Source organism: Oxyura jamaicensis, chromosome 2 (assembly GCF_011077185.1).
Source record: "Oxyura jamaicensis isolate SHBP4307 breed ruddy duck chromosome 2, BPBGC_Ojam_1.0, whole genome shotgun sequence".
NCBI lineage: Eukaryota > Metazoa > Chordata > Aves > Anseriformes > Anatidae > Oxyura > Oxyura jamaicensis.
This window is the reverse complement of record NC_048894.1, coordinates 133,663,057-133,672,118: the sequence shown is the minus strand read 5'-3', so window position 1 is coordinate 133,672,118 and position 9,062 is coordinate 133,663,057. Positions and strand designations below refer to the sequence as shown.

The window sequence follows — 9,062 nt, the reverse complement described above, 5'->3', positions numbered from 1 at the left end:
TTTGGCAGAAATTGTGCAACCTCCAACCTTCATATTATTTTACCTCCCTTTTTTAGTTTTTGTCTGGGGTATCTAAACAATGGTCAAAACTATTTTAAGGTCTTTGTGCTAGCAGCATTTTTGAAGAAATCTGTTTTGCCTTCTGAGGGGAAATGCACAACAACTCTTTTATTATGTAAAACAGTTACAAGAAAAGAGATAAATACCAATAAAAAGATCTAAAAAAAAAAAAAAGAGAGAGAAAAAGAGAGAGAGAGGGAAAGAGAATGTACTTCTGAGTCAGTCAAAACTTCACCCTTTTCCTAATTAGACCCCCAAATTGTGACATCCTGGTGAAATAAATAAACAATGAAAAGGCAAAAATGTTACAAAACAAAAAAAAAGAAGGTTTGGAATAGCTTCATCCTTTAAAGTTGTGGCAGTAAGCATGTTGAGAAAACATGCTTTCAGCATGTTGGGAAGAAAAAATAAATAAATAAATAAATAAATCTCCTTTCAACCAGCATTTAATGGTCTCCCAGAAATGGAGGCTTACCAAAACTCCAAAATACTGGTGAATTGTCTTGGATAAGTACTGCTGTATCATGCAGATGGACATTGCCTATCCATTTGGGATGACACCAGTGGTGTGCTCAGCTGGACTTGGCCAGTGTTTGCCTATAAAGATGCAGGTCTCCAGCAGTGAGTGGTGTGTCATGTCTCTTTGCCTCTAGGCAAGCCCCTGTGAAAGAGGAATAGTTCTCCACTTGATGCTGAGACATTGGAAATCAGGAATTACTTTTCTGAGAGCAGTATTAGCAGCATACATCAGCACCACACAAGACAGTATTGCTAACACAACGCCCTCACACCTTGGTGGGTGCTGGTGTGTGCAGGAGGTGGGCAGCATCATGCATCAGCTCCAAAAGTCAGGAAAATGCAAGGTAGAAATTGTACTGGGCTGACAACAGAAGAATGTACCTATATAACAAAGTTCTGCACTTCTGCCTGAGGTGGAAATGGTCAGGTAAGGTATATCCTAAATAAATAATGTAAGAAGGGGGGCAGACAAAGGTTTCAATGACTATATCATGTTTGGGCAGTCAGTTACTCAGCATATTATTTCCCACTTTAACTCCGGCACTTGGATCTTTGAAAATGCATTAATTTCATTTGGTTGTAAACCACTGGGACCATTTAAGTTATTGCCTGTGCTGTATTACAGAGCAAAAATTAATTGTCAGGAGCATAGTGCTGGGTATCAAAGCTCATGAGGGGCAACCCTGTACCCACTGTAATCTTCAGGCTCTGCATCAGCTCTTGTGAAGCAATTTTCCCCTTATGACTGCTAAGTGGTACCTGGTCATCAGTCTTCAGGTTTCAACTACTTGTTAAATGACCGTCTTCATACGTTGTCCAATTCACAAGAAATTTTGAAATATGATTCATTGTTTGAAACAGTTCTGGTATTACTGGACAGCAGTTTATACTAGTGACAGGAAATTATTTGGAGGGGAGGGTGCCAAGGGAAAAAGTCCAGAATGTGCTTTAACAAGGCACTAACTATATTTATAAGTATAGAGGGATATCCAATTAAACATTAAACCGAATATCTGCTGCAAGAGCAACTACAAATGAACCATTGATTCTTTGGACAACTATACAGTGCTTCAGATCTCTTAAACTGTCTGCCAGCTATTGGATTTTAGGCTACATTATTACTGTTTTTGGCTGTTTTTCTCCTCAAGTCTTTTGTGGACCTGAAGTTTGATTTAATGTTCTTTGGTCCCCTGTTCCATCCTATGTAGTCACAGACTTCAGAAAGCAAAAAAAAAACAATCCATGAAGCCATTACTTACCTTGATGTGATTTTAAAAAAGCAAATAAATAAAGGATGTAACACACACAAACACAAATTTGATAAAACCAAACAAAATTACATGATGGCCTTTAAAAAGGTCAGCTCAAAGAGGAAATCATTCTTCTTCAATATCTTTTTTTTTTTTTTTTTTTTTTTTTCAATTCTATTAATTTAAACATACTTGTGCCCTTGTAGTTGTACAATGTGGAAAATTTTGAGGAACAAAAAAATAGTTCCTAGTAGTATTTAGGACGTAACTTTCAGATAATCTGTGTCCCAATGGACAAGGTCTAAGTTAGTCTACACTATTCCCTATCTTGTCAAAATCAGCACATTGGTGAGAAATTACAATGGTCAAGATCTATAAGCAGCAACTGAATTTGCAGGAAAACATTTGTGTTTTTCCAGTCTAAGTTCTTCAAATCCAAGCATCGTCACCAAAGAAAGTTTTCTGATTTTCCCTCATGCACATCATTCTGTGCATCCTGCTGAGATAAACTGTGCAACTATCAGCAGAGCAGTCGCTGGTTCTCCTCAACACACCTACACTACATGGTGTTGTGAGAGCACAGGCGATCAGTGTGACATATTCAGGATCTATTAAGGGTTTTCATTCATATTTATTTATCTATCTGTTTCATATAACACATTTGTCTAACTGGACCAAACTGTTTTTACCAAACTAACTTTGAACTGATGGTGTTCCTCACTCTGACCAAATCAGGAAGTCATTACAAATAAATAAATAAAAATTAAAAAAATCTGTAACAGTAGCAGAGGACAAGCTCCATGAAGGATATATTCATTTTACTGTGCCTTTGTACTACAGTTATGCATTTAAGTAACTTTATTAAAGCCATAGTAAATCCACACACAGTTTCTCTTCAAAAGATCATAAAAAAAGAGAAAATAAATAAAAGCTGTATTATAACTGATATTAACATTGACATAAAACTGTTGTTTGCTCATTGGTAGCTTAAAAATGAAGATGATTTAGGATCTGAACATGTACAATTAATATTGCACATACCTGAGGATATTTTTTTTGTTGTTCTAGAAGGACAGAAGCCTGATCCTGATCCTGAAATTCAGCTACACCTCCACGTCTTCAGCTCTATGGTAGCCTTATCCTTGGCTAGTCAAATGAAAACACTCATGGAGCAGTGAAATGACATTGGGAGGGGACAAGCTAAGCAAGAGAGAGTCTACTTCATTTCTTAGGGGTGAAGGCTTAAGACTTCCCCATCCAGGAAAAATAAAATAAAATAAAATAAAATAAAAAATCCCCTCAGCTCTCACAGAGCAGCTTTGAAACAGAGGTTTCAAATAAATAATCCTACTACTAGAGTATTAACAACATTCACGAGTGTCCTATGATAAGCTGGGGAAAATAAGCAAGGGAATGACCAAGAAAAACTGTATTTTTGATAAATGACATAGCAAAGAATCCAAATGCTCATCCTCAGGAGGTTTGGGGAGAAGAGTTGGGGAGAACCAGCTAGGAGCACCTGGCAGGTACAAAAACATTTATATGTCTTTAGGGACAGTGTTTTTCTCCTAGAGTTTGGGCTTCTGGGATTTCATAGACAAAATCTTTTCCTCTGCACCTAGGACTGTATATGTAGCCCTCTCCTACTGGGAGCTGGCAGCAGCTCTAGATCATCCCTTGTGATTTTGACCATATTTATAAATTGACATGCCACATGTAAATATAAAATGAGCATGTTTTCATCTCAGTGTTCGCCCTGATGTTTGCAATAAACATAGCATGGACAGTACAACAGTTGTATATCATCAAAATTTTACTAAAATTTTACTAAATGTTATTGAGGAATTTCAGAGTATAAGGAAGTGTTCTGTGTTTAGGAAAATGGGGAAAACATTCAGAGAATTGTTTTTATTGTTTATGTTCAGTGAAATTAAATAACTGTATGTATGCATATTTAATAGATTATATATAATGTATGTGTGTATATATACCAATATATACATGCAAATATAAATGTAATACAAGTATGAATGAATGCATCTCTTTATATTTTGTTTACTGAAGATGAGAGTTTTTTGTAAGGATCTCAGGATCACTTTTTGATTAAATTCATTTTCAGTATCTAACAAATATATTCTTTCTATTAAACAAATTTATGATAAATAAGCCCACTTGAGATTTGCATCTGACTTTGGAGCTAAACAAAGTAGATTGTAACCACACAAATAAAGCTTTGTTGTCATTTCTGTATTTGTTATAAGAAGGCAAAGAAAAAATATATTTTAAAGACCAATCATAAAATATCTGTTTTGACACTCCTATTTTGCATGTGTTTTTTTGTTTGTTTGTTTTTTGTTTGTTTTTGGTCATTCTGTAGCAAGGAACATCATATACATATATACAGTAATATACATATTACTGTAGAAATAGATAAATCAAACTGCAGGAAAACTTGTTGTCTAATACCATGATTTCACAGACAAATCAGCTTTGTTTTTCTTTATCCAGTTTCTGGATAGGAGCATTTAAGACCTTTTTCACTAACCATTAAAATCAATGAAAAACTGTCATTGGTTCTAATGTATTTGAGTTTGATCAATGTGCAAGTAAAAGGAAAAGCAAAGTGATTATTTATTTTACATTTTAGGTGCCAATGAAATCTGTTTCTTTTAAAGTCTAAACAAAAGACATAGATAGCAAACAGTTTCTGATGAACATAGTCTTTGTGCAAGAAGCTGTGACAACTGAGGCAATTTATGTTCCTAACATGAGAACTCAAATGTTGTATGGATAGATATTTAACAGTTCGCTAAATTTTATCTAAATAGGGAGTTTTACTGGGAGGAATTAGCAAGTATTATGATATTTCTTACAGTAGCTCAAGTAATGAGATATACTAACAACTTCTTGTGATCTTCTTAAATTAATGTTAAGTGGTTAAGAAGACAGGTACTGGAACCAACTAGCTGTAAAGGTTTGTATCTAATTAGCTTAAGTTTAGGACTTCAGTTGGGACTGCTTTTTTGTAGTAAAAATCAATGATAACATGCACTGAAGTGACAGCAACCACTTGCATCAAAGGGGACTCTGTGGTGGTGAGTGTTGATTTCTCACTTCCTCGCCTTGGTAAAGCAAAACCTTTAGTTTACACCTGGTGAATGGGATATAAAACATCTCATGACAGTTGTCCTTTTCTTTCCCTCCATCCCAGTAAATCTCAAGAAGGTGACAGAGAGAAGATGCTGAAAGAAGTGCTGGCAAGGTGATGAGTGCCCACAGGGGTGGGAGATGCCACTGAGGGAAGTTTGCTCTTGTGGTTTTACTACCAGCCCCTCAGCTGCACGCTCCAGCTCAACAAGCCCCTTCATGACCTGAGCTCTGCAGTGTTCATACAGCCTTATAATGCACTCACAGGCATGAGCTGGAGGGCAGCCAAGGCCATAGTCAGAGTCAATATAAGCCCAGTGCCAGGTCTGGAAGAGGCCAGAGGAGTATTTCAGAAAGGAGCAAAAATAAAAAGCAGACAGTTGACAAAAAGTTGGTGAAATCATTAAGTAATGCTGTAGCTAAGGCGAGTTTATTGCAGGAAGAGCATTTAAAATCCTCTGCAGGATGCAGGCCCTCCAGAAGTGATGGTGCTTGGTCACTTCTTGCAAAGGAGTGTGTCTTGCTGGGGAGGATGTTCTGGGAATAAGGGAGACAGGAAGAAATAAGGTGCTTCCCTTCCTGCATATAAAGGAGTTGTAAGTTTGGCTTTTCAAAACTTTTTCTTTATAATCCTTGGATAACAGTGGCTTGTCCACAATTGTCTGACTTTATGACTACATAAATACTGCTATGCAGTAAACAAACCACCAACTCGATACACAGCTTTTTAAAGATCCATGTTTTCTTCAGGGAATGGTCTTTCCCTGGAAATGCCTCAGTTTTTGAATAAACCAAACCACACACTGCCAGACTTTTGTTGGTAGCTCTCTGCTCCTCTGAATGAGCCACTGCAACCATACTCACAACCAAGCTGCAACGACACACAGGATATGATGGTAGCACTCATCCCTCAAAATTGCCTTGGACACAAAGGCATGCACCTTGGTGGTTTCCACCCTGTTGAAGGCCATCCTGAAGAAAATGGGTGGCAGCTACACCACATTCTTCACAAAGCTTTCAGCCTTGGAAACTTGAGGAGGGAACAGCTGAAAACAGTACTTAACAAAAATGATTTAGTAAAAAGCATATTTTACAAGGGATAGTTTTCTTTTCTTTGACAGTTACCAGGTTTTATTGGAAGATCAAAAGCTGATCAGCCACTCCCTTTTCAACAGCTGAGCACCAAGAAGTCTGCTTGTCATCAAATGTTAAATGTTTCTTAAAACGCCAAAAAAAAAATGATTCAGTCTTTCTTTGTCATCCATCAGCTGGCCAATGGCTCCATTACCAAACCTTTACCTCCTGTCTGCTTTTTCTAAATAAGCTATTTCCTCTTCCCATCAACTGATTAACTGCTTTAGTTATTCTTCTCTCTTCCTTCTTTATGAGGTAAATTATAAAAGGCAAGGTAGCCATAAGCCATGGTTGCACTCAGGCATATTGCAAAGTATCACAATTTTGAATGATCACTCTAACATGCTGTTTCTTAGTTCTTTATATTTGTTTTAGTCAATGGCATTAGCAGAATGCCATACTGCAACTGTAATCTCAAATTCAGTCCCTCCATTTTCATAGGAAACTGAAAATGTGCATATGCATTTTATATGCATGGTAGATATGAGTTTTGATAATTCAGTAGAAATATAAATCCATGTTTTTTATTTAAACTTGGAATCAGTTGTTTTTCCATTTTCTATCTGAGATGTGATAACGCATGCATGTTCAGGCTGTAATTCACAGATGAGAAATGGAGCAACAGCTTTGCAAATAGCATTGGAAGGTTGGAACAAAGTTTCTGCATTGAGATCCGATTCCCCCGTTCTTTGAAAAGAGCAAATATTGAATTGTGTAAGTTCGAATAAACCCCTAGCTATGTTGACAAAGTGAAGAATCACAGAACTAGAAAAGTGCAGTTTGGGAACCAGGTGTAGCTATAACCTTAACTTATTATATCATTGCTTTTATAATTATTGCAAATATTTTAAGAATTGAACTTTTGTTGTTGTTTTTTGTTTGTTTGTTTGTTTGTTTGTTTTTCAGGTTAAGAAAGCTGGGAGGGGTAAAGCAAAAAGAAGGAAAATTATTTAACATTTTAAACAAGTGCTAAGACATAGTAAAAGAATACTTTGTACTCATTGGAAATGTATTTGATGAATACAGATGTGAGATTTCCTTCACTTTTGGCACTTGCCCTGGCAGTGGAACTAACTGCTCCCAATAATGATAAAGGATACACTTAAGACTGCAGGAAGCTGAGATCAGAAATCAAAAATATAAATTGGCTCTTTATGCAGACATTGTTTTGATGCTTTCTAATCCCAAAGAAATATTTCATTTAGGGGTTAGAAAAGCAGTAGAAGCACTTGGAAAGATTTCAGACTTTAAGAAAAATTACACTAAATCAGTTGCATAGAAATATAGCTACCAACCTGTCATAAGAAGAACAAAAGCAGTTATAACTTCCCTATAAATTTAAACAGACTCAGTACTCATTGAAATACCTGGAGTAAATATACTGCACGAGAAGATAGAGACAAGTTATCCACTTTTAATTATTTACATATAAAATCACTTTTTAAAGTGAAACATAGTTATCTTTTGAAGAGTAATGGTGTCTGATAGTGAGGAGGATTCTGTTGAGAAACAGGATGTAAGAATTTTTTTCTCAAGGTGTGTCCTGATATATGAAAAATACTGATTTTGTTATTAAAGTGATACAATCCTGAGAAAAGTGAAGGTTATTTTCTAACATACACAGATGGATGTAGTTCTGCAAATGCTAATCCATTTGGTCTTAAATCTGGAAGACACCTAAAGCAGATTTTCAACTGCACAGGTATTTATCTTTGCAACTCTAGGCCTTAAACATGTGCTAAGCACTTAAGTTAGAAAAAAAAATATTCATGTACCTCATTAACTTATGTTTTAGACACTACATAAAAACCAGCAACTGTAAATATATACGTGTGTAGGTGTGTTCACGTCTGTATATGTGTATACACAACTTTATTTCAAATTATATATTAAGCAAAACCTAATGTTGACAGTAGAAGAAAAACAGGATATCACAGGTCAACAGGAACAGAGGCTACGCCTGCAACGGACTAAGTAGAAATCCTGCAAATAGATAGCTATTGTCTCCCTGATGAGCCATATCTACCCAACAACCCAACTTCCATGTCCATTATCAGTTATTGAACAGATGGCTGTTCACAGGACTGGGTGAATAATGCAAACCAGTGTTTGCGAACATTGGTTCAAAGTCTGAACGGCTGTTTGATTCAGGCTTGTTCATCCACTTGTTATTCAGTGTTCACAAACATTCATGCTGAATGGGTTTCTCTTCACATGGATGTTTGGAGAATGGGTCTTTTTCATACAAAAACCCATATTCATGTGCAAACAAGGGCATTTGTGTGTGAACAAGGGTGTTCCTTATTCACCATTGGTTATTTGTGCTTCTCTACAATTATTCCCCTTTCTGAAGTGTTTGTTGTCCACTCAAGGTGCATGACCTAGGTGATCAAACACAAATCAAAAATAAGAGTAACAAGCAGTCAAATTAAGCAGTTCATCACGGTCTAAAAAATAGTTAGCCATCTATTAAATTGAACCTTTTCAAAATAAAGACAACTATAGATAATTGAAGGAAAAAAAAAATACATGAATGAGTATTCCCCAAAATGTATAAATATCTGCAATCATTCTAGAGGTTAATACATTTAATACGACACATTTACCTGAATGAGAAATCCCCCAACTAGTGTAAGTTTTCAACACAACCTGTGGTCAGAAACAGTTGTGTTAGCATAACAGATGCCAGTTGCCTATTTCCTCCCTTCTGCTGGAGGTAGTCAGCAGAGTGAATTGCCTGAGTTTGCCCTACCCGAAGTGAACACTCACTTAGGCTAGCTCAGACCAGGTTCAGCTGTATTACAGCTGTGATCCCACACAAGGTGTCTTTGTAGTCCTGAACCCCTATCAGAAAACTCCTGTGTTCAGTTGGCTCAGGTTGGAGACTGCAGCACGTTTGGATGATAACTTTTTACAGAGCTCAGACTGGACCAGCAAGAGTTTTCTGATGAT

At 36.5% G+C, this 9,062-nt stretch overlaps 1 long non-coding RNA gene across 1 annotated transcript; it reads right to left on the bottom strand.

Annotated features, from left to right (window-relative positions):
* Positions 1 to 7,937: 7,937 nt before the first annotated feature.
* LOC118163311 lies at positions 7,938 to 8,844 on the bottom strand. Its single transcript, XR_004748978.1, has 2 exons — positions 8,717 to 8,844; positions 7,938 to 8,491 (listed from the first exon to the last, which is right to left on the bottom strand). It is a non-coding gene; the product is annotated as an uncharacterized LOC118163311 (long non-coding RNA).
* Positions 8,845 to 9,062: the final 218 nt, after the last annotated feature.